This window comes from Pleurodeles waltl, chromosome 10, assembly GCF_031143425.1.
Source record: "Pleurodeles waltl isolate 20211129_DDA chromosome 10, aPleWal1.hap1.20221129, whole genome shotgun sequence".
Taxonomy (NCBI): Eukaryota; Metazoa; Chordata; class Amphibia; order Caudata; family Salamandridae; genus Pleurodeles; species Pleurodeles waltl.
Window position 1 is genome coordinate 469,265,858 of NC_090449.1, and position 24,177 is coordinate 469,290,034.

Consider the following 24,177-nt stretch of genomic DNA (forward strand, 5'->3'; position numbering starts at 1 on the left):
AGGTGCCATTCAAATCAAAATTAAATTGGAGAAAATTCTCCTCATTACCTGCCTATATAAATTGCAATTTATATATCAATTCAAAGGACACAAATTGACTAGTCACCCAAAACACGAGAGCCACAGTAAGTGGTGCTAAACTTCATTACCAAACAAAGGCATCAAAACCCACAGCAAGTGCCGTAAAACGGCTCTTACCAATCACAGGGCGTCCAGGTTCCAACTACCAAGTTCTAAAATCGACCAAATGGTCACTGCATGACGAATGAACAAAAAGGATCTCAGTTGAGGACCGGCGCCACCTGGATGGTCAAATCAGAAAGAAGGGAAAAACGCCGTGGGTGCCAAGACGCGGGTCTCCTCAGGCATTGATCGTCCGCAGTGAGATCCCAATCCTTCGTCGCAACCAATCTGTCGGGCGTTCGAGTCGCCGATGAGTCCCTGTTTGGGCGCCAATTTGTTGAAGTAAGCCTCAGCAAGGCCTACTAGTGCAAGGGATTCACCTTTCTCTGCACAGAGTCCTCAGAGCATGTAGGAAGAAGTTGGCACAGAAACTGAAATAAAAGACAAAGTTTATTAAACCTCATGAGGTGGTACTACAGTTCAAACAGCACCCTTCGGTAATGTTTGAAGTAGCACACTGAACTAAGAGAGCATGATCCTTTTATACCCACGCAGGGGCAAAAGGAAGGTGGTACAATTATAGAAGCAAAACTCACATACATATTAGGTCATATGGAAATGCACAGTCGACAGGTAGGAGGGGCTAACAGCTTTCAAGGACTAGTTGACACATTACTGTCTGTTACTGATTACTAACAGCTGCAGATCTTGTTGGGCATGTGTGAAAGTGGGAGATGCTAAATATAACTTGTCACTAGACAGATTTTCAAGAGTAGTTAACAGAAAGGTAGGACAGAGCACATGGCGAGCACATGGCAGAGAAAATGGCTGCCATCAATACAAAATGGATTCTGTGAAATGTTCACAATAGTTGCTAAATACAAGATGTCTTCTGCTAATGCTTAATCTAATCGCTATTAAATTACAACAATAGCCTTCAGTAAATGAAGTTTAGACATATAGGTGACTTATAAGTTACTTAAGTGCAGTGAAAAAGGCTGTGAAATAGTGTGTGCACTATTTCACTTAGGCTGCAGTGGCTGTCCTGAAGAAGAGTTTGTCTGAGCTCCTTATGGGCGGCAGAAGAAATGCTGCAGCCCATAAGGATCTCGTGGAACCTCAATGCCCTGGGTACCTAGGTACCATATACTAGGGACTTATAAGGGGAATTGGAATATGAAGTCACAAAACTATAGTGACTAATTTGGAAGTGGAGAGAGCATAAGCACTGGAATTCTGGTTAGCAGAACTTCAGTGACACAGTTAAGTACTACTGACAACACACACTTTAGGCCACAAACTATGAGCACTGGGGTCCTGGCTAGCAGGTTCCCAGTGAGACAGGCAAAACACACTTACAAATAGGGTTTTAACTATGAGCACTGGGGTCCTGGCTAGCAGGATCCCAGTGAGAGAGTAAAAACACACTGACACACACTCACAAACAGGCCAAATGTGGGGGTGACCATTTCAGAAAGAGGCTACTTTCTCACACCCATCGCTCAATCTAAATATTTTACGAGGCCACGCACCTAGTTTTTGAGCAGGATAACCCGTCCGGAGTGCCTTTGGACCCCAAGCAGTCGGAGGAGGCCCCATCAGGTTCTGCACCAGCGACTCCAGTCTCAACTCCGATGGGGTCTCATGAATCCAATCTCAGATCCAGATCGGCACCGGTCATGCCAATGTGGCCTTTTCCGGCACCGATCCAGACACTCACAGCATCGCCAGTGCCCACTGGCGATGCCAGCCCCTTCCTCATCCTCGACGACTCAGAGTGAGAATGGCATTGATCAACAACAGTTCCAGCACCTGCAGGGCCCATTGGTGCTCGGTCATTGAGCATTTTGTGGGGCAGCCAGGCATGGGAGAAGAGTGGGAGAGGTCAATGGACCCTTTAGAATACCAGTAGAGACCTCTACATCATTGGACTGGTATGAGGAGCTAGGAGGTCCCAGTGGACTGGACACCTCTGCTGATACTGGCTTGCTCTGTCCACCCACCGTGGCTAGCGAGGAGGGAGCATCCTCCAGTTTGGTGTACATCTGTTCAATAAGTCAATACAGTTTCCTGACTTATTACTCAGTATTTTCAGGTAATTCCATGACTCCTCTTTGTTTATGATTTTTTTTTTGGTTTATCCTTAACTCTACTGTCTCGCCTTTATTATTGCTTTTTATTCACTCTAGTGGGTGTATTATCTACCCACAATGGCTTCAAGGGTGGCACACTTTTGTTAGTTGAGCTTGTTCACTTTTCTGGTCACTTCTTTTGTCTATGGGTTCTTATTTGTATTTTTTAAGGGTTACTGCCAATCTGTGTGCACAAACTATGGTACAGATCTATGTTTCCTGGTTTTGTGTCTGTAAACACAACACTATGTTGGTAATGGTGTAGCTTCACTGGATGTGTGTTGATATGCTGGCTTGATTTTGTAACACAAACAACTTGGATTGATATGGAATATTGTATAAACATTTTGCAGCCATGAAAAAGTCCTTGGGACAAAGTTAGTTGGCTGCTGTTTGGCAAGGACATTGTCACTATTTGTTTACACTCTTCTGGGAAATAAACATCACTTCAAGATGAAAAACATGCCTTCGTGAACAGTGGACTTTTCTTACACATTTTTTTCAGTGTTCTTCGGTACCCTTGAAAAGTAGCATCTTACACAATGTTGGTGAAGAGGGCAGCCGAGGTCCTTGATCTTGAACTCCCTCGGTGGCAGTCAAGACTTACCTCTTGACCAAAGCGCTTCAGCCTGGGGCTTCCTCAACCGAACCCCTATTGCCTTTTAATGAAGCACTGACCAATGTCCTTCTGGGAACTTGGTCCAAGCCCAGCACAGGGACTCCTGTGAACAGGACAATTACGTGCCGCCATTGCCCTGTCCGGTTGATCGTAGTTTTGTCACCCAAAACCCCACCTCAGAGAGCTAAGTAGTCTAAGCCTCAACTTTTTATTGCGTGTTTTTTGCCACTCCCCCAGACAGGGAATCCAAGAGCCTGGGTAGCTTAGGAAAGAAAATGCTTTCTTCCGCCAGCCTAGGACTGCGGTCAGTGAACAATGCATGCCTGTTGGGCCGTTATTCCCATACCTTGTGGGATATGGTTACGCAAGTACTGCCACAGGTCCCGTAGGAGACCCAGGCCATCCTCTCCCAAGCAGTGAAGGATAAAAGAGATGCAGCGAAGTTCACTATTAGGTGTGGTTTGGGCACGACTAACTCACTGGGCAGAGTTTTTTCATTGATAATGGACTTACGGTGTCAAGCCTGGCAGAGAACATCTGCTTGTCGGGGAATGTCTAAGCCAGCCACATGGAAATGCCCTTCGACGAGACTCGTCTCTTTGGAGAGAAGGCAGATTCGGCACTGGATCGCTTTAAGGACTTGTGCGCTATGGCCAAGTCCTTGGGCCTCTCAGTGACACCTCATGGCCACTCTTCCTTTACCCCATATTGAGGCTACAGAAAGGGCATGCCACTGCGCAAGCCCTATGCCATCCATGACCTACGCAGGCTCCTGAAGCTGTGCGTGGACATGGATATGGTGCATTCCGACCCTGTGGGTCTGGTAGCCAGAAGTCGTCTGCCACCAACCCCCCGGCAGCTGCAGCCTCTAAGCCCTCCTAGTCTAGTTCTGAAAGACCATGGGTGCCCAGATGGAGGGAGAATCTACCATCATCTCTTCCACTGGCAGTCTAAAACATCGGACAAATGGCCTTGCAGATCATTCGGAGGGGGAAACATCCACTTTATTCTTAATTGTGGCCCAATGCATTTTAGGTGGGAGAAATGATCGGTTTTTACCTCTCAAAACTTTGCTGCCATAACTGACTAAACTTATTTTTTGAACCGTTTTCAAATATGCAACAACAAAACAAATATTGTAGGTCTCCTGTATTTAGGTTTGGCTACAGGACATTTGTGACATCTGCCAGATATCATGTTGGAACAATGCACAACCAACATTACATAGCGAATACAAGGAGGGCTTTTGGGTGACCACCGTTCAAGCATTATCTCAATGGGGTGTTCATCACACTTTGGTATTCACTCACAGTATTTCGCAGCTGTTTACATTTACCATTTATAGTCTTTGTCAGGGGAAGGCTATGAAGTAATTTCCTTGATTACTGCTACACCGCCCATCTGCGGTCGATAACACAACCATGACATTGTCCATATGGAAGATGCATGCAGCAGCAGTGGCACTTCTTAGTGTTGGGCACTGCCTGGCCCACACGCGTCTCTTCCACCAGAGTGTCAGTTACACAGAAGACCGGGATTGTGAAGTTACACTGCTAATCAATGATATGCGATCCTGTGCAGTTCAACACACAGCTGCACATTTAGTGTGCCCCTTATGCAAAGCTGAGTAACTTTGTTCGACAGCTGGAAAAGGAATTCTCCCTTGTAAAGGCCCTCTTCCAGTTAATAAGTGGAATTCCCACCTCCATAGGTAAAGGTAAGATACGCAGTACATTCCACCATGGTATCTAGTCAGCTTGTATTCAGTCATAAATGTATGTACTGAGCAAATAACTAACAAGAACAGATCAACACCATTTAGATGCTAAAAATAAATATTAGGAAGAAGGAAAAAGCAAAAGCCAAAGATCTTTTAAAACATGTCATATCTAACCTCATACTCATGTGATAAAGACTGAGATAAACGGGGTATGTGGGATAAAATCGAAAACACATTTGCAAAATATTTTTTTAAAAATCAGGGGGGACAGTGTGGTTATTTCTAAACCCCATGTCGTCTCAAATTAGTTTTCCTTATATATCAGTTTGTAGCATGACTCTAGGAGTCCCCAGCAAAGGTTGTGGCTTCGGTACTAAGGCCCAGATTTACTAACCACATGATTTACCCTTTCATCACACCAGGCGATACAAGGCAATGCAAGGGCTTAAGTCATATTTACCAAGCCATGCAAAGCCACCTTACGTGGCCCTGAGGGCTTGGTAACTCCAGAGTTATGTAAGGCAGCGCAAACCGCTGACTTGCATTACTCTGCATTGGGAAAGTGTGCCATGGGTGGAGTGTAAACTACAAACAATAAAACACCCCACTGGCTATTGATTAATAATTTAAAAACAAACACCAAACAGTACATCAATACTGTGTGCCAATATAATTCATTTTCCATGTATCTCATAATTCCCCTTTTCACACATTATCCCTGTCTTGCATATACAATTTAAAGTATCCACTTTAAAAAGAGAAGAAAGAGCTTAGGCGGTTCCCTACACCTGACAAGAACATTTAAATCCCAAAGAAAACGTATATATACACACATATAATACAGACAATCAAATCCTATTCAAAGCCTCATCTCTTTTTAAACATGAAAAGCTATCCATAAACAAGTCTCTGGATCAGAGTAACGATGATTGGTTACAAAGCCCTTCGATGCAAGAGGATTAGTTTCTATATTGGCCCGTTCTTCATTGAGTTCAATCCACTTTTTGATAATACTTGAAACATAATTAACTAGATGTTTCAAAAGAGGTCATACAATAGTTCCTTGTGCCATGCTTGCCAACTCGTTTCCACCTCCATAAAATCTGGGCACATGAATTCTTATGAGGTCATCATCAGGGCATCATATAGTTCATCTTGATGCAGACTCTAGTAATATATTATAGGGAGGGTGGGGGAAGAGAAAGGATTATAAATACAAATACATATGGTACCCGCTTGTTAAACATATTCATTAATTATCCACCTGTGAATTTCACTTTATAGTTTTTAAGTGATGTAAGAAAATAGGGCTCAGCCTCAAAAGATCGCAAGTGTCTTATTCATGCTTCAAACATGGCCATAAAGCATGCTTCTTGAGGGGTGCTCAAAGTTAGAGGTACACCGTCAGGAAAGCGTCCCAGAGTAATCAATCTTGAGTAAACTTTTTTTGTTGTCGGTGCACCCAGTAATGTGTCCCTTGCTTACCGATAATGGCATTACTTATAGTCCTACTCCCTCACCTTCTTTCCGTAACCAAGGAGGCTCTTGCCTCTCATAGACCCCTCCCTTCCTAAATAAAATGCCCTAAACCCTCCTCCTCCCAGTCACGTACGTAAACAAGCCAACCAGAAACTCATATGTTCCGTACCAGGATGGCGGGAGGGAATTTGGAAGGAAGGCAAGGGTGTAGTACTAGGAGTAATGCCATTACCGTTAAGTAATGAACACATTACCTCCCGTCCCTCCGTCGCCTTCCGTCTTAACCAATGAGTCATTGCAAGTAAAAACAGAAATGGACAACTGAGTTGCAACACTCAATCTTTAGTAAAGAAAATTTCCAGAAAATACACAGAAACACCTCTATTCCCTCATAGAGGACAAACGTCTGTGACCCAAAACATTATCCAAACATTCCAGCTCAGCAATCAAAGACTGGCAAACAAATGTGGAGGGAAGTGGACCAAGTTGCTGCCATACAAATTTCCACCGCAGAAGCCCACTGCAATTCAGCCACTGTTGCCGCCATACCCCATGTGGACCACCCCTGATCCCTGGAGGAGGAACCACACCCTTCAATTCATATGCCAAAATGACCAGAGAATGGATCAAATGGAGGTCCAGTCAAGACATCCAAAACCAACTGTAAATTCCAGTTAGGGAAAGAACGAACCAGCCTAGGAAACAAATTTAACAGACCCTGAAAAAAACTAGGCTTCAGCCCCCCCATCAGATTCTGCCAAGGACTGCAAAATGCTTGAATTGCTGCCCATTGAGACCCTCAAAGTGGCAACTGACAAATCCAGGCTAACACCATCCTGTTAAAGTTGCATAATCAAAAACAGAGAGGCCATCGTAGGATCCACCTGTTTCCTCAAAAACCAAGAAGAAAAGACCTTCCAATGTCTGGCAAAAGAATGCAGAGTGGACGATCTCCATGACGCCTGTAAAATCACAGCCAGCTGCTCAGGAACCACCAGATCAGTCAAGCCCCTCTGTTAAACTTCCATGCCGTCAAATGCAATTTCCTCAAGGACATGAGAGGGATGCTCAGAAAAACAAGTGGAGATGGTTGCACCAGTAGAATCCACTCTGGCCTGCTCTTCAACAACTGCAAAAAAGGAAAACAATTTGCTCAAGGCCAACGTGGAGCCACCAAAATCACCTGTGCCACTTCTCTCCAGACACTCTCCAGAAAAGCCCTGACCTACTGAAAGGGCAGGAAGGCATATAGCAGTCCCTGAGGCCAAAGACAAGTCAACCTGTCCACTGCCCAAGCCAGAGGATACCAACTCTGGGAACAAAACATCCCCACCTTCACATTTCCCGGTGAAGCAGACAGATCTATCACTGGAAGACTCCACCTCAGCAGAAGTAGATTGAACAGAGACTGGTGTAGGGAGAAGTCATTGAAGGATGGAATTTCTCTTCTCAACAGATCTGTATGGACATTGACCACCCTCCAAATGTACCGGCATGGAGGGTCAGAACCAAAACCTGTGCCCACAAGAAAATGTCCAGAGCAATCAAATTCAGAGTCCTGGACCTGGTGCCTTCCCTCACAGGAGCCCCTGAAAATGCACCAGAGCCAGAAGAACAGTTTTCTACTCCCTCCAATTTGAGGACCTGCGAGACTCCTGAAGAGATCAAAACCCCTGAACCTTCTCCGACCCCAGCCAACCCACCCAACTGGAGAGACTGACATCCTTTGTAACAATCACCGAACCGGAGGAGATAGGGGAATCCCTTGACCAGATGCTTGCGCTTCAACCACCACAACAGTTCCCTGCAGACAGAAGCTGCCATAAGTATATGCTTTTGAAGACTGAGAGCCCCAGGAGACCAATGAGAGAGAATCCAGTTGGCCAGACTGTGCACATGAAATCTGGCCCAAGGGAGCAGGAACTCAGCTGACGCTAAGTGGCCCTGCACCCGCAACCACTCTAGAGCCAGGGGAGCAGCCTCAGCCAATAAAGACAAAACCTGATCCTGCAGGATGACCAACTTTCTCTGCGACAATGTCACCAACACTCTGAGAGTCAAACTATTTGATGCAGTGAACACCATGGATTCAAATCTGACCTTACCCAGTTTATCACAAATCCGTGCACTTGGAGGACCTGCAATGCTCTTATCACATGAATTTGGGACTCGCTTGGGATCTGAACCAAGAGATCGTCCAAAAAAGGATGCACAAACACTCCAACTTCATGAAGAATAGCCATCAGAGGTGCCAGAACCTTTGTAAACACCAAGGGTGACGACTTGAGCCCAAAGGGAAGAACACAGAACTGGAAATGTTCACCCCCTATCGCAAACTGCAGAAAGGTTTGAGAGTGCACTGTGACAGGGACATGCAGATAGGCATCCTGCAGATCCATGGTTTCCAAAAAAGTATCCTGGACAAATCAGCGTAATAATTGCATGAACAGTCAACATTCGGAAATGAACAGCTTTGATCCAGGAACTGACCCACTTGAGATCCACAACAGGGTGAAAAGCCCCAGACTCTTTCTGAACCAGAAACAAGATGGAATAGGCCCCTTTTCTGTGCTTTGCCACAGGAACCCTGCAGATGGTCCCTTTTTCCACAACTCTCAGACCCCATCTAGGGCAAACCTCTTTTCCCCTGCCACAGGAACTGGAGTCAGCAAAACACCAGTATATAGAGGAACATGATCAAATTCTATTGTGTAGCCATTTGCCACAATTTTCAGCACTCATTGGTCTGATACATCCTGTTGCCAAACGGACAGAAAATAGTGTAGCCTGCCTCCAAGCTGTAATGCCCCACCGGAACAGTGATTGTCAGGAACCCTTCTTTGAGGCCCCATTCTGAGCAGGAACAGTGCGTTTCGGAGAAAACCGGGGCTGAAACCTCCTCCTCCGAAAAGAAGATGTCCGAGACTCATGTTTAGGGCAGGATTTACAAGCCTTTTTCCATCCTTTATCAGCAGAGGAACCTCCTTTATATGGCATGGCATTCTTTCTCTTCTTAAACGTCTTGGAGATCATGGCTGCCAACTGTTTCCCAAACAGCGTCTGACTCTCGATCTGGATCCTCATCAGGGCGGCCTTCTCCCCAGGGTCTGCATTCCACTGTCTCAAACACAGAGAACATCTGGCTGCAATCAGAGCCCCAGGGAACACAGCGGACATCCATATAATATATCCAAGGGAATGTCAGCTAGCAGTCTCGCCTGCTGTTCCATGACCACCAATAAATTAAATCACTCAGACCCCTCCTGAATGGCTACAGCCAGCTTATCAAAGTCCTGCACCAGGATTGTGCCGAATAGGTAGAGAAAAAGACTTGCCCAGAAAGCCAAATTCTCAGCTGCAAATGCTTCCTTAGACCAGAATCCACCTTCCTATCTGTGGCAACAGCAGGAGTACAGTCCTCCGGATTGACTGCCATCTTGCCCATCAAGGTAACCAGGGTTAAATCCAGACAAACAGAATGAGGAAGGGCATCCTCCCCCTCCCAAAAAAAAATGTGTGCAGAAAGCGAGGGACCTGAATCATATCCACATCCTTGCATTCCCTCTGCACCAAATCCTTAACAGGACCCTGAAATGGCATGGCAAATCTAGAAGATGTAACATATGGGGGAACAAAGTGGGACCACGTCTCTGCTGACTGGAAAGAAGGAAAGCCCAGGTTCTCCCTCACATGGGCCAGAATGTCCCACATCTTCACGGGAAACATACTTCCTGCCCAAAGACGTTGATCGAGCCTCCAAATCCGAGGCAGAAGAACCATCACCTGCCACCAAAGTGTTTTTTTTTTTTAAAGGAAATTTCTCATTCTATGTCAGGACCGGAGGCGAGGATTATGCAAGTTCAAAGCTTACTCACCACCAAAGAGGCTGCTTTGTGTGTAAGTTTAAAATATAACTTTTTAAAGCTAGATTCTGAAGACCAATCCGCCGCATTCATGATGTCTTCCAATCTGCCACCCACTTGGATGTCTTTGGAGGCCATGGCACCTCGAGCGGAATGTGCCCCGAAAACCCATACATTGATACCTGCTTCCGCCAAGATCCATCTGATCCACCTGGCGATTGAAAGGGAGGAATCCGCCTTAAAAGGTTTCTTCAAGGAAATTCACAGTTGACGTACACCAGGAGGCCGAAGCTCGGCTGTCACCTCCTCGTAAACCTTTAAGCATCTCATCACGCATAATTTAGGGATCTGAGGGAACGCAGTATAAGATACCGACCCGGTATTACTTTTGGTCCTCCTAGAAACAGTGAAAGTTACTCCTTCTGGGGAGAAAACTCTATCCAAAACATCTAGGGCTCTGACATCCGACACCCTTTCGCACGAAATAAGACACAATAACATAGCCAGCTTAGCTGACAACTCCTTCCTTGAAAGATATTGATTGTCCTGCCACGAGGATAACAGACAAAGAACCAGGTTGATGTCCCATAACTCCGAATACCTGGGTTCCGGAGGTTTGGAAAGTCTGATACCTTCAAGAAATTTATAGACCCAAGGGTGCTCCCCAACTGTGCGGTTATCGAGAGGGGGATGACCCGCCGAGATGGCCGACCTAAAGGAATTTACTGTACAATAAGACAAACCAGCCCGCCAGTTCCGCAAGAAAATTTAGGATATTCGTAATTTGGGCCCCCATGGGATCGGCATGCCTGTCCACACACAAGCGGGCCCACCTATTCCATGCGGACCTGTACTGCTTACCTTTCCCTGGAGCCCAGGCCTGTGCAATGAATTTCTTAGCCTCCTGTGAAAGTCGGCAGTCCTGCCAGCGAGTCCAGAAATCTTCCAGGCTACCAGAGGTAGATGGCCATGAAGGACCAGGGGATGGAAGTGTCCCGCAGGGTCCTGGAGAATTGAGGGAGAGTCCGGAAGACGGATTGGAAAATCGCATAAGAGCTCCAGAAGAGACTGAAACCATGCCTGGGTTCTCCACAGATGGGTTATTAGTACCACCGTTGCTTCCTGACGACGTACCTGGGCTGATACTCTCGGGATCAGAAGGAAAGGGGGAAACGCATGCCCCTGGTGTGGTCCCTAGTTCTGCAGGAACGCATCTACCACTGCTGCCCCTGGATCCGGGCGCCAGCTGAAGTACAGTGGTAGATGGGTGCTCCATCTGGACGCAAAGAGATCCACTGACCATGGACCCCACTGGTCCATGATCGCCTGAAAAAAATCACCTGATCCAGCTGCCAATCGCTGGAGTCCATCAGGAACCTGGAACTCTAGTCCGCCAGAGTGTTCTGGGAACCTGGAAGGTACTCCGCCTTGACAGAGATCTGATGTTGGAGGCAAAAGTACCAAAAATCCTTCGCTAGCTCCGCCAGGGCCTTCGACGAGTGCCCCCTAAGCGGTTTATATATTGCACTGCTGACACGTTGTCCATCCGAAGAAGAACAATGCAGGAAACTCTGTCCCGAGTCAGAGACCTGATCGCAAAAGAGCACGCGAGGAGTTCCAGACAATTGATGTGCATATTGAGCTCCTGAGGGGTCCAACATCCCCCGAACGAGATGTCCCCGCATCGGTCTCCCCATCCAGGACGACTGGCGTCCGACTCTATGACAAGGTCTGGGGAGGCTCCAAATATGGCCCTGCCATTCCATGTCTCCATGTGGTCTAGCCACCATTGCAACTCCGTTCTCGCCCCTGGGGAGAAAGAGACGAGTTCAGAATATGTTAAACCACGTCGAAGGTGGCTTTGAGGCGCTGGAGAGCCCTGTAGTCGAGGGGGCCTGGAAAAATGGCCTGAATCGATGAGGAGAGCAGACCCACCACTCTGGCAAGTTTCTGTAGTTAGATCCTGTCACGCCTCAGGACCTTACTTAACTCCTTCTTGATCTTGGAGATCTTTGGGTTTGGGAGACTGAGAGATGCTGATTGGGAATCTACGAGGAACCCCAGAAAAATCATCGACTGCGAAGGCAGAAGCTCTGATTTCTGTTGGTTGATCACAAACTCCAACTCCTGCAGAAGTACAATAGTCGTGTTCGCATTGGATATAAATTGGGACCTGGATTGATCCATCAGAAGGAGATCGTCCAGGTAAATGATGAGGCGGATCCCTCAAGAGCAGAAGAACTCCACTACCGGCTTGAGAAGTTTGGTAAAGCACCATGGTGCCGACGACAGTCCGAAGCGGTGAACTCGAACACCTGACCCTTCCACAGAAATTGCAGAAACCTGCGATGAGGAGGGAAAATCGGAATTATGAGATAGGCGTACTTGAGGTCCAGAAGGACCATCCAATCTTCCCGTAACAGGAGATCCCGGAGCATGTGAATACCCTCCATTTTGAAATGTCTGTAACTCACCCATTCGTTGAATGATCGGAGATTGATTACAGGTCGAAACTCCTTGTCCGTCTTCTCTACAAGGAAGAGATTGCTTCCAAAACCCCTGGGGTGGAGGGTAGAGTTGCTTATGGCTCCTTTCCGAAGGAGCTCCTGGACCTCTGAGTCTATTAGAGCAGAATCCGCTGTTGAAAAAACTAATGGTGTCGGAAGCTTCTCCTGGATCGGAGTTCCCCAAAACTCGATGTGAAAACCAGACACTGTCTGCAACACCCAAGCATCGGAGGTTATGAGCTCCCAATTGTGCCTGAAAAAATGTAACATCCCTCCAATTTTTTTGAGGGGAAGAAGGGGTAATCCTTGTCAGAAGGCCCTCCTGTGGCGTTGACTCCACCCCAGACGATTCTGTTCGCTCTGCCTTTCCCCCTGCCTCTGTTGGGAAGAAGGCTCCTTGGCGACCGTCTCGCCATCCATTGTTCCTGTAGGAGCCGGGGCCTTGTTGATACTGGTAGCTGGATGAGCGACCCCTGCCTCGTCTGGCTCCTCAAAAAACTTGCACGGAAATATCTTCTTGATAGAAGACTACGCCTTGTCGAGTGCAGAAAAGGTGGCGACAAATTTACCTAACTCCTTAACAAAAGGATCACCAAATAAATTGCCCTGGGCGACCGCCCCTGCCTCCGAAGTAGACAACTCCCCCAACTTGGGGTGGATTTTAATGAGCAAGGACCGGCGCCTCTCGGCTGAAATGGAGCAATTATCATTACCCAGGAGACAAACTGCCTTCTGGGCCCACCCAGCTACAACATCCATTGGTAGGGGGTTTTAGACTGCTTGACAAGTTCAGCCAGTTGGATGATCTGTGTCAGGGAAACCAACACATCAAGGAGTTTGTCCTGGCATGCTCTCCAGGAATGGTCAATACCCTTCTTGGGGTCCTTAGTGTACTTCGCAAAGAAGATACACATTTTTGGGTCGATATCCGGCATAGCGTCAAAATGTGGCCCAAGGGCAATCTTCCAGCTTCGGTAGCAAGCAACCGCCAAACGGAGTGTAAAGTGGGGAGTTGGAGGGGTTAATCAGAGCCTTGGCTCAAGAAGACCCCTAACGTGTGGAAAATCCGAGCGCAAAGCAACTCAGCACCAGAAAAATGCACAAATTCCAAAGATGCGCGCCCTCTAGCAGGCCCGACGCGTCACCGCGTGTCAAAAGTGCACTCGGGCTGAAAGCCTGCTGTGCTACGGCAATGCGTCCCTAGCAACGCTTGTTGCTTGCTATAACACTAAAAACACGCGAACGTGCACAAAACATATACAATATAGTAAATAACAGTAATTGTAAATAGTAAAGAGCACTCAGAGGCTGTAAGGGCACTTATCTGACACTGACAGCAGTAAAGAAAGAGGGAGAATGACGTGGACGAAGGCATTTATACACTTGGTTGGAACGGCGTCTCATTGAACATTGGTTGCTATAGGAACAGACTCATGGGACATGTAGTTTATTATGTTTTTCTTATGAACTTTGAACTTGCAGGTAAATAAAAAGTGAAGAAAGATCTGCAGAATCCTCGCCTCCGGTCCTGACATAGAATTCCAGCATTGTGCTTGTACTTGATGTCTCCTTTCTGTTGAGTGGCTTGAAGTGAGTCTTCGGCATTTTCATTTTTAAAGGCGATTAGTGCATTCACACATGACGTTGTGGTTTTTATTCACAAGGATTCTTGGGAAATGTAGTACTGTGTGGGCTCTCGTCCAGCACTCTGGCTTGACGTGTCTTTTCTGTAACCCGGCATTTGTGAAAAAAGTGATGTTTTTTGTTTCACATATCAATGGGGTCATGGCAAAGAGATAGAGTTGGATATATACACCTAGTTGTACTGGATTAGGTGGTGAGAGTTCCAATGTTTGTAATTTTCAGGAGTAATCACAGTGACAATTTGTCTGATGTTATGTTAGCCTAACGATTGGCTAAAATATGTTTCTGATATTTTGTTAAGGCCTGTTTCTGCAGTACGCAATTTCGATATCATAAAGGCTTCTTGTCTTAATAGTGCCCTTTCATTGCCAGATTATATTTGCCTTAAAATTGTCTACCTTAAATCTGACACCTTATTTCCATTTTGAGAAAAGTGTTCATCCAATGGAGCTGACATTGTATGACATCTTATTCAGGACTTATGTTGGCTGATGCGATGTCTGATTTCTTGCCTGGTCTGTCCAATATATGCCTTATTGCACAGGCACAGTATGCAATATACCACATTCTTAGAGCGACAGTTAGTAAACTCATTATGTTTAATTTTAATATTGTTATAGATTAAAATACTTAATTCAATTATTGCTTCGCATGCAATGCAATTTCCACACTTGTGGTGTCCCAATTATCAGAGGTAGTCTTAGCAAATTTCTGAGATTGTGCTGTGGTCTGTTTTTTTGTATTCGAGTGGACCAAACTGTTCTGTATGTTCCTATTTCTTTTTAGGATGAACAAAGTTAGTTTCTTAAAGGGTTTTTGTAATGATACCATTCCCCAATGTTTTCGATCAATTTTTGTGATTTCAATCGAATTAGAGTTGAATGTTGTAACACGTACCAGCTGGGTGATGCATTTTTTTCTTGGGGCTCAAGTAGACTGTCCCTCGGGATGTACCACGCTCTCTTCACCTCCACAGTGATAGAACGTGTACTGTAAGGAATTTGCTGAAAAGAGAAAGTGTTGTTTTAGAGCTATTATCAGAAGTAATTTAAAAAGTTTAAAAAACAACGTATCGTTATCAACTTCCTACCTCCTGGGCATGTGGCTATATTTGCTCTTTTGGTACGGGTAGCGAAGTTCCGAGGGGCCCGCTTTTTCCGTGGCCAGTGGATCCCTTCCATCCTTCGTTTTTCTTGAGAATTCCAGCGTCGTGCCTGCACTTGAAGTCTCCATTCCATTGAGTGGCTTGACGTGATACTTAGCCCGTTCATTTTTAAAGGCAATTGGTGTGTTCGCACAAGACGTTGTGGTTTGTATCCACAATGATTCTTGGGAAATGTAGTACCGACTGCGCTCTCATCCGGCGCTCTCGCTTGAGGTGTCCTTTCCCCCACACAGCTTTTACGAAACAAGCATTTGCAATGCAATAGGTCTCGCATTTTCGTGAGTTAGAGCTATTAGCATTGTAAATGCATAACTGGAATTTTCATGCCACATAAATTGGTCAACCCTGCAGCATAATGTAGATTTTCCTAGTAAGTTTACGAAGGAAAGTCTTAATTTTATTAAAGACACGGAGCCGAGCATTATGCATTTCTTTTCTAATTTTATTAAACGGGAGCAGCAGCCAAGAACTACAATTCCCATGAGGCAATGAACATGTAGCCAATGGGAAGCAAACTGTAGTCAAAGGAAAATCCACTAATCACCAACCACTAAGTCGTATACTACATATCCTGACTGAGAACTCCCCTCTTTTCTAAGCTGCTCGCAGTCATCATAATACTTCTCATTCTATTTGTCTAACGGTTATACAAGTTTATTGTTCCATTTGGTTTCTGTGTTTATAAGCGTGTTTTCACAACGCGCTCTGGATTGTGAACAGCCGGCTTGTAGCCGCACCTTTCTTGCCTGCGCGCGTGCTGCCGGAGACTCGCTCCGTCTGTTAACACTTCAGCGCGACCGCCATTTTATACGGCAATCGCCCTGAAGTGAAGCCTTTTGCTCTTTCTGCGCCTCACCTTCGCCCTCATGTCGTATTTGTGTTATTTACAAGCCTGGTCCGAGTTTTCTGCCTCTGGACCTTCCGAAGTCTGCCTGGGAGCCTCTTCGACTCTCCTCACGTTTCCTGGTGCCTTTTTTCCCTGCCCAGAGGTGGGGTTAGTTTATCCAGCCAGCCTGTGAGGGAAAATTTAACCCCTTAGTCTCCTTTGTTTTTTCTACTTAATTTTGCCTGTTATTTCTGTTCATTATGGATAGCTCCCCATTTTCACATACTGTCACAGGGGAGGAGGAAATGATTATAGAAAATCTAAATGATTTTATACAGTCTTCAGTGGAACAAGCAGTCTCTGCTTCCATGGACAAATTATCTAAGACATTACAGAATTCTGTGGTACAATTAATGTCTAAGACGATGCTGGCCCACTCTGTGGGGGAAGGCAGAGAGTGTAGAGGAATTTAAAAAAATAAGATGACGCTTTTGAACAGTGAGGATTCCTCACACAAGGCAGAGGACACAGTTCCTCAAAGGCCTCCCTTAAGGGAGGCGATACTTTCTAAAACATCGCCGCAAAAATTCGCTACCAAAACAAAACAAGTTACACCTATTGTCATATCAAAAGTCTTAGATTCTGATGATGATAGAGCACATGATAACTACCCGGACTCGGATCTTTCTGATAAAGACAACGGAGACTCTGTCTCTTCTTCCCCTCCTCCAAAAAAGGTAAAAACTAAAACTCTTTTGGGTGCCAAGACAGTGACAGTTTTTGATTCTGAGGGTGAACCCATGTTCGACCCTAATGATATCCAGCACCCGCTTTCTACTGAGTGATTGCCTGCGGAGCATGTGGCAGAATACCTAACGTCGACGCTCCGCTCTCCCCTGGACAAACAGGTCAGGTCGAAGCTTAGATCTGAGTGTCCACGTCCCTCACTTCCTTCAAAGATTAGGACTACTCCTGTCATAGACGCCTCCCTCATTAATTTATTTTCCAAATTTGGAAAGGACCCTCGAAAGGGGGTTGACAAAGCCTGATCTAGATGCCAGGATAAGCTTTTGAATATGGTGGGCCCCCTAGCACAAATTTTTGACATGGCAGAAGCAGCTCGTTTGGACAATGCTAGCCTGGATCCTGCTGAGTTATCCTTGTGGGTACAAAGAGCTGTTTGTTTATTGGGGAATGCTAACTGCGCCATAACCCATGAGAAACACAGCCACATTGGACAATTCGAAATACACACACCTGATACACATATACACACCACACCCACACACCCATTACTATATAAAACACACACCCACATCACCCACAAACACCTACGACCACAATTCACGAACGAAGGCCAGAGAGAGACACCACCATCAACAAACTAGCATCTACAGGCACACAACACCATCACCCATACAACTTCCACGCACCTCACACAACACACCACTACATATCAGCACACTTATCACCACACATCCCACCCCACACATCACCTACACCACCCCATGGCACGGCAAAGACACCCCAAGTTCTCGGAGAAGGAGCTCAGGGTCATGGTGGAGGAAATCGTCCGGGTAGAGCCACAGCTATTTGGATGCCAGGTGCAGCACACCTCAATTGCAAGGAAGATGGAGCTATGGCGAAGAATAGTCGACAGGGTCAACGCAGTGGGACAACACCCAAGAAATAGGGAGGACATCAGGAAAAGGTGGAACGACCTACGGGGGAAGGTGCGTTCCGTGGTCTCAAGACACCACCGGGCGGTTCAGCGGACTGGCGGCGGACCCCCATCTCCTCCCCCACAACTAACAACATGGGATGAGCAAGTCTTTGCGATTCTGCATCCTGAGGGCCTCGCAGGAGTTGGTGGAGGAATGGACTCTGGTAAGTCAAATCTTAACTATTACATCCCCCACCCTACCTGCATGCTATCACATACCCCCACCCTCGCCCTCACCCCTATCACTCCAACTCCTCACAAATGTCCCAATATCACAAACCACACATCCCAAAACCAAGCCCTGCATGCAACAACAAAGCATGGACACACATCACTAAAGAATGCCCACTACACCCCCCTAAACCATCATCACACAAGCTCACACACAGGAATGCCAGCACTAGGGTACACATGGTCACCCACCCATTGCACACCATGCCACACACAGATGCAATAATCATGCCTTTCCACCCCTGCAGGACCACTACCCAACGTCACCAGACAGGAGGGTCCAGACATGTCCACTCCAGCCACAGAAGAGGCCCACAGTGATGACAGCACCTCTTTCCAACTGGATCTAGATGACCAGCCCGGACCATCATGGGCCTCAGGACAGTCGGTTCCCCTCACACAGGCACAGGCCACCACAGACCTTCCCCCCTCTGGAAACACCAGCACAGCACCCACCCAGCGGGCCCATACCTCCGTCCCCAGGACACTTCAATCAGCTGTGTGTCCACCACTACAGGGAACCCAGGATAACCCACCACCCCAACAACAACAGGGACCTGGGGGCAGTGGCAGTGGGCACACGGTCCAGGGGATGGAGGCCCAGGAACACAGGGGAACTGGGAGGGCTGCCGTGCGACAGGGGGCGGACAGGCCAAGGGAACCCACTCTCCACGAGGCCCTCTCCTCCATCATGGGAGCATACCACCACTCCCAGGAGACGATGGCAACGGTCCTGGCCAAGTTTCAGGAGACCCAGCGCATACAGGAGGAACAGTATATGGGTTTCAGGGAGGAACTCAGAACCATCAGCTCCACCCTGGGCACCATCGTAGGGGTGCTGAAGGAAGTACTCAACACCAGGAGGGACACTGTGGCACTACAAGGGGCCCCTGACACTAGCATGGACGATGAACTGCCCACCACCTCCGCCGGCGCTAGTGGACAGGACGCCCGCCACAGGACCACCACACCAGCACCCCACCCCCTGCAGGCGGAGAACCACCCCACAAACGGTCCCTGAGATCCAGGAACAAGACAGAGCACGATGCCAAGACCCCCGCCAAGAAATGAGACCAACCTGATTGTCATCCCACTGTCCCACTTTGTCACCCTGTCCATATTTAAAATGCCCCAGCTCCACTTCCTATGCCCATATGGGCATTGCACCTGTGAGACTAATAGACTGGACTCTGCCATGGACACTCTTCCGCCATCACCCCTCACCATTTAACTTCCCCCTCCAATATTTTGCATTTAAATAAACACACGTAAAGCACAAAAAGATCTGGAGTCTGTCTGTGATTTCGAAATAGTGTATTTGCAATACAGTGACAAAAGGTTCTTGAAATAATAATGTCAATATACCTATGTCACACAGCTCTAGTCCATGAGGAATCTAAGCAGATGACACACGTTGGGACCCACATCTGTGAAACCGTAAGGGAAAGTGACAACTCAGTGACCATACACTGGGTGAAAACGACAGACAGGAGAGAGGTAGTAGTGTAAAAGTACATGTAATACGCAGGAATGTATTCTCACCTGTGTGTCACTGGAAATATTGCTGGATCACTGAGTCCCTGTTCTGCATGTCTTCTTCCTCTGCTTTATCCTCTTCACTGTCCACAGGCTCCACAGCTGCCACAACACCGCCATCTGGACCATCCTCCTGCAGAAAAGGCACCTGTTGTCGCAAAGCCAAGTTGTGAAGCATACAGTAGGCCACGATGATCTGGCACACCTTCTTTGGTGAGTAGAATAGGGATCCACCTGTCATATGCAGGCACCTGAACCTGGCCTTCAGGAGGCCAAAGGTCCGCTCGATCACCCTCCTAGTTCGCCCTATGGGCCTCATTGTAGCGTTCCTCTGCCCTGGTCCTGGGATTCCTCACTGGGGTCAGTAGCCATGACAGGTTGGGGTACCCAGAGTCACCTGCAAATGGGGAGGGACAACTGTTAGACACACACTAACCTGTAGGGACAACCCCAGACAACCATTCCCATTGTCTTGCTTCCAGGGGCTCACCTAATAGCTACACACGGTACCTCTGGAGTTGACCCATCACATAAGGGATGCTGCTATTCCGCAGGATGTAGGCGTCATGCACTGAGCCAGGGAACATGGCATTCACATGGGAGATGTACTGGTCTGCCAAACATACCATCTGTACATTCATGGAATAATAACTCTTCCGGTTTCTGTACACCTGTTCACTCCTGTGGGGGGGGGACCAAAGCCACATGTGTCCCATCAATGACACCTGTGATGTTGGGGATATGTCCAAGGGCATAGAAGTCACCTTTCACTGTAGGCAAATCCTCCACCTGAGGGGAAAATGATGTAGCTCCACATGTGTTTCAGCAGGGCAGACAAAACTCTGGATAATACGTTTGAAAACATAGGCTGGGACATCCCTGATGCCATGGCCACAGTTGTTTGAAAACACCCACTTGCAAGGAAATGGAGCACTGATAGCACCTGCACTTGAGGGGGGATTCCTGTGGGATGGCGGATTGCTGACATCAGGTCTGGCTCCAACTGGGTACACAGTTCCTGGATTGTGGCATGGTCAAACCTGTAGGTGATGATCAAATGTCGCTCCTCCAATGTCGACAGGTCCTCCAGCAGTCGGTACACCGGAGGATTCCGCCATCTCCTCACATGTCCCAGTGGACGGTGCCTATGAAGGACAACAGTGAGCACAGAGTCAAACAACTCAGAGGTACGTACCCACAGTTTACACAGAACACCAATCTTACACAAAATGTGGCCTGTATGTCTGTTGAGACTAGGCCTAGGTATGTGTGACGCAGTTGGAAATTAGGCCATGTGGGCCCCTGAAATGGCGGCTGCCTGACCTCTAAAGTGGGACAATGGGATGTGAGGTAACTGCGCTGGCGTTGTACACCGTCGCGGTAGGCGGTCGGAGACCGCTGTGCAATGCTGCATTGGGTAACATTGGACCCTATGGGTCCCAGGAGCCAATGGCGATGTACGCTGGCGGTGATAGTAGGCTCCGCCGCGGACGTGACCGCCATTTTCTATCTGTTTAATCACTCGATACCTGATTTTCGACAGGAGCGGACCTACACTGCAAGTGCTGCTGTGACCTCGGTCTGGAAGTGACAATGGCTCGTGCATCTGGGGAAAGGGCCCCTGCCTTCACATCGGAGGAGTTGGAGAAGCTCGTCGATGGGGTCCTCCCCCAGTACACGCTACTCTACGGTCCTCCAGACAAACAGGTAAGTACACAGGGAGCATGTTGTATGGGCTATGCCTGTGTTGAGAGGGCTGGATGTAAGAAGGAAGGAGGCAGAGTTCTGCATGCATGAAAGACGGTGGGTGCATGTGCCACATGGCAAGGGTAGGGATGGGGCCACTCACTTTGACGGTGCAGTTGGTAATGACTTCTCTTCTTTCCCTGTACATTTCATGTAGGTCAGCGCCCACCAGAAGAAAAATATTTGGCGTGCCATCGCCAAGGACGTCCGGACCCTGGGGGTCTACCACAGACGGAGCACCCACTGCCGGAAAAGATGGGAGGACATTCGCAGCTGGAGCAAGAAGATGGTGGAGGCTCAGCTGGGGATGGCCTCCCAACATGGGAGGGGTGCCCGTTGAACCATGACCCCCTCTGATGTTCAGGATCCTGGCGGTAGCCTACCCGGAGTTGGATGGGCGCTTGAGGGCATCACAGCAGACACAAGGGGGTGAGTACACTATCATTCTGCTGACTTTGCGCGCAGTGGAGTTGTCTGGGTGGGGGAGGAGGGTTGTGGGTTTCCCTAGGCCAGGGCGAGTTCCGTAGGCTAGGCCCCTCCGTAAGGCATGGCCCTGTGGCCCCCCACCCCACCTCTGTAGAGTGCCAAGTACAGCTATTCATGCCCCTGTGTCATCTATGTGTGCAGATGTCGTCCATAGCCTTGTAGGCCATTTCCCAGGAATTGCACTGTAGAGCCCAGGAGCGCGGCGTAGTGCAGGGGGCTTCTGTGTCTGTCTTGTCCGCCAACGGTAGCGGTAATCCATGCACTCAACATGTCTTTCTTCTGTTCCCCCCCCTTTTTTGTGGTCTCCCTGTTCTTGTTTGCATTAGCATCACCAGGAGGAGGAGCAGTGGCACCGGAGCACGAGGGAGCTGCATCCCACATGGCCATGGAGGGCCACACTACGGACTCTGAATTCACAAGTGGGACGGAGGGCGAGGGGAGCTCCACGGCGGGGACAGGAGCTGACACCAGCAACACAGACTCGTCCTCTGATGGGAGCTCCCTTGTGGTGGCGGCAACATCTGTGCCTCCCGCATCTACAGGTACAGCCGCCACCCCCCCTACCAGCACCGCCCTCCCAGCAGCCCCTCAGCCTTTGCCCCGTGCCCGCTCACCCAGGAGGGCGGTCATCACCTTTGCCCTAGGCACCTCAGGCCCTTCCCCAGTCACTCCTGCTGCCCTCAGTGAGGAGGCCATTGACCTCCTCAGGTCACTCACTGTTGGGCAGTCTACCATTTTGAATGCCATCCAGGGTGTAGAAAGGGAGTTGCAACAAACCAATGCATTCCTGGAGGGCATTCATTGTGGTCAGGCGGCCCTTCACCGAGCCTTTCAAACTCTGGCCTCAGCACTGATGGCAGCCATTGTCCTTGTGTCTAGCCTCCCCCCTCCAACTTCCTCCACCCAGACCCAATCCCCTCTACCTCTACCTATCCCAAGCACACCATCAGACCAGCCTACACACACCTCACCACACAAGGGAAGCTCAGGCAAACATAAGCACCACATATCCCACAGGCACTCACGCAAGCATCACACACATGCAGACACACCAACATCCACTGCCTCCACTGTGTCCTCCTCGTCGTCGTCTCCCTCCTCCCTCCCAGTCTCGTCTACACACACACCTGCATGCACTACCTCTACAGCCACTACACCCCTCACCAGCAAACCCACCAGCACACCCCACTCACGTGCAGTCACCACCCCCACTACCATTCACACGTCCCCTGTGTCCTCTCCCAGTGTGTCTGTGACGCCCCCCTCCGAAGATACACAAACGCAGGCACACACCCACCCAACTGCCATCCACCTCACAACAGCCTCCAGCGCATGCACCTGCACCCAAAGTCACCAAACGTGCACCTCCTACTACCACCACCTCTTCCTCCACTCCCAAACCCCCTCCAGCTACCCGTCCCAGTGTGTCCAAAAGAATTTTCCTGTCCAGCCTTGACCTTTTTCCCACACCTCCCCCACCCCGTCCATCTCATAGGTCCCGTACTAGCACCTCAGCCACAACATCTACGGGACCAGTGGTGCCTGTAGTCACAGGTATGTGGAGTGCACCGGCCACCAGGACAGCCAGTGTGTCACGGAGCCACAGCACAGCCAGTCCCCCCCTGTGAAGCACCAGAAGTTGGCCAGTGCCCGGCGGGAGAGGGGGAAGACTCCAGCCACCCAAGCCGCTCCCAGGGGTCCCGGTGGGAGTGTGGACTCAGCTGTGACACCTCCCAAGGTGGGGAAGGGCCACAAGAAACCCAGCAACTCTGGGAAGGGCAGCACGGCGGAGAAGACCGCCATCATCCCAGCTGCCCAGGAGGGCCCGCCAGTCCCATCCCTGCTGTCCAGGAGGCCACCTCCAGCCCAAGCCCAGCTGCCCAGGAGGGCCCCGCCAGCCACAGCCCAGCTGCCCACTGCCAGCCCCAGCCCAGCTGCCCAGGAGGCCACCGCCAGCCCTAACCCAGCTGCCCAGGAAGCCACCGCCAGCCCCAGCCCAGCTGCCCAGGAGGCCACCACCAGCCCCAGCTCAGCTGGCCAGGAGGCCACCGCCAGCCCCAGCCCAGCTGGCCAGGAGGCCACCGCCAGCCCAGCTACCCAGGAGGCCACCGCTAGCCCCAGCCCAGCTGCCCAGGAGGGCCCCGCCAGCCACAGCCCAGCTGGGCCATGAAGGACCGCCAGCCACAGCCCAGCTGGGCCATGAAGGACCGCCAGCACAAGACCCGCTGGGCCATGAAGGACCGCCAGCACAAGCACCGCTGGGCCATGAAGGACCGCCAGCACAAGCACCGCTGAACAGGGCACCGCCAACTCAAGTACCGCTGAACAGGGCAATCACCGCTGAACAGGGCACCGCCAACTCAAGCACCGCTGAACA

At 49.0% G+C, this 24,177-nt stretch overlaps 1 long non-coding RNA gene across 1 annotated transcript; it reads right to left on the bottom strand.

Annotated features, from left to right (window-relative positions):
* Window positions 1-309: 309 nt before the first annotated feature.
* LOC138260773 (uncharacterized) lies at window positions 310-15,313 on the bottom strand. Its single transcript, XR_011198980.1, has 3 exons — window positions 15,178-15,313; window positions 14,985-15,091; window positions 310-554 (listed from the first exon to the last, which is right to left on the bottom strand). It is a non-coding gene; the product is annotated as an uncharacterized lncRNA (long non-coding RNA).
* Window positions 15,314-24,177: the final 8,864 nt, after the last annotated feature.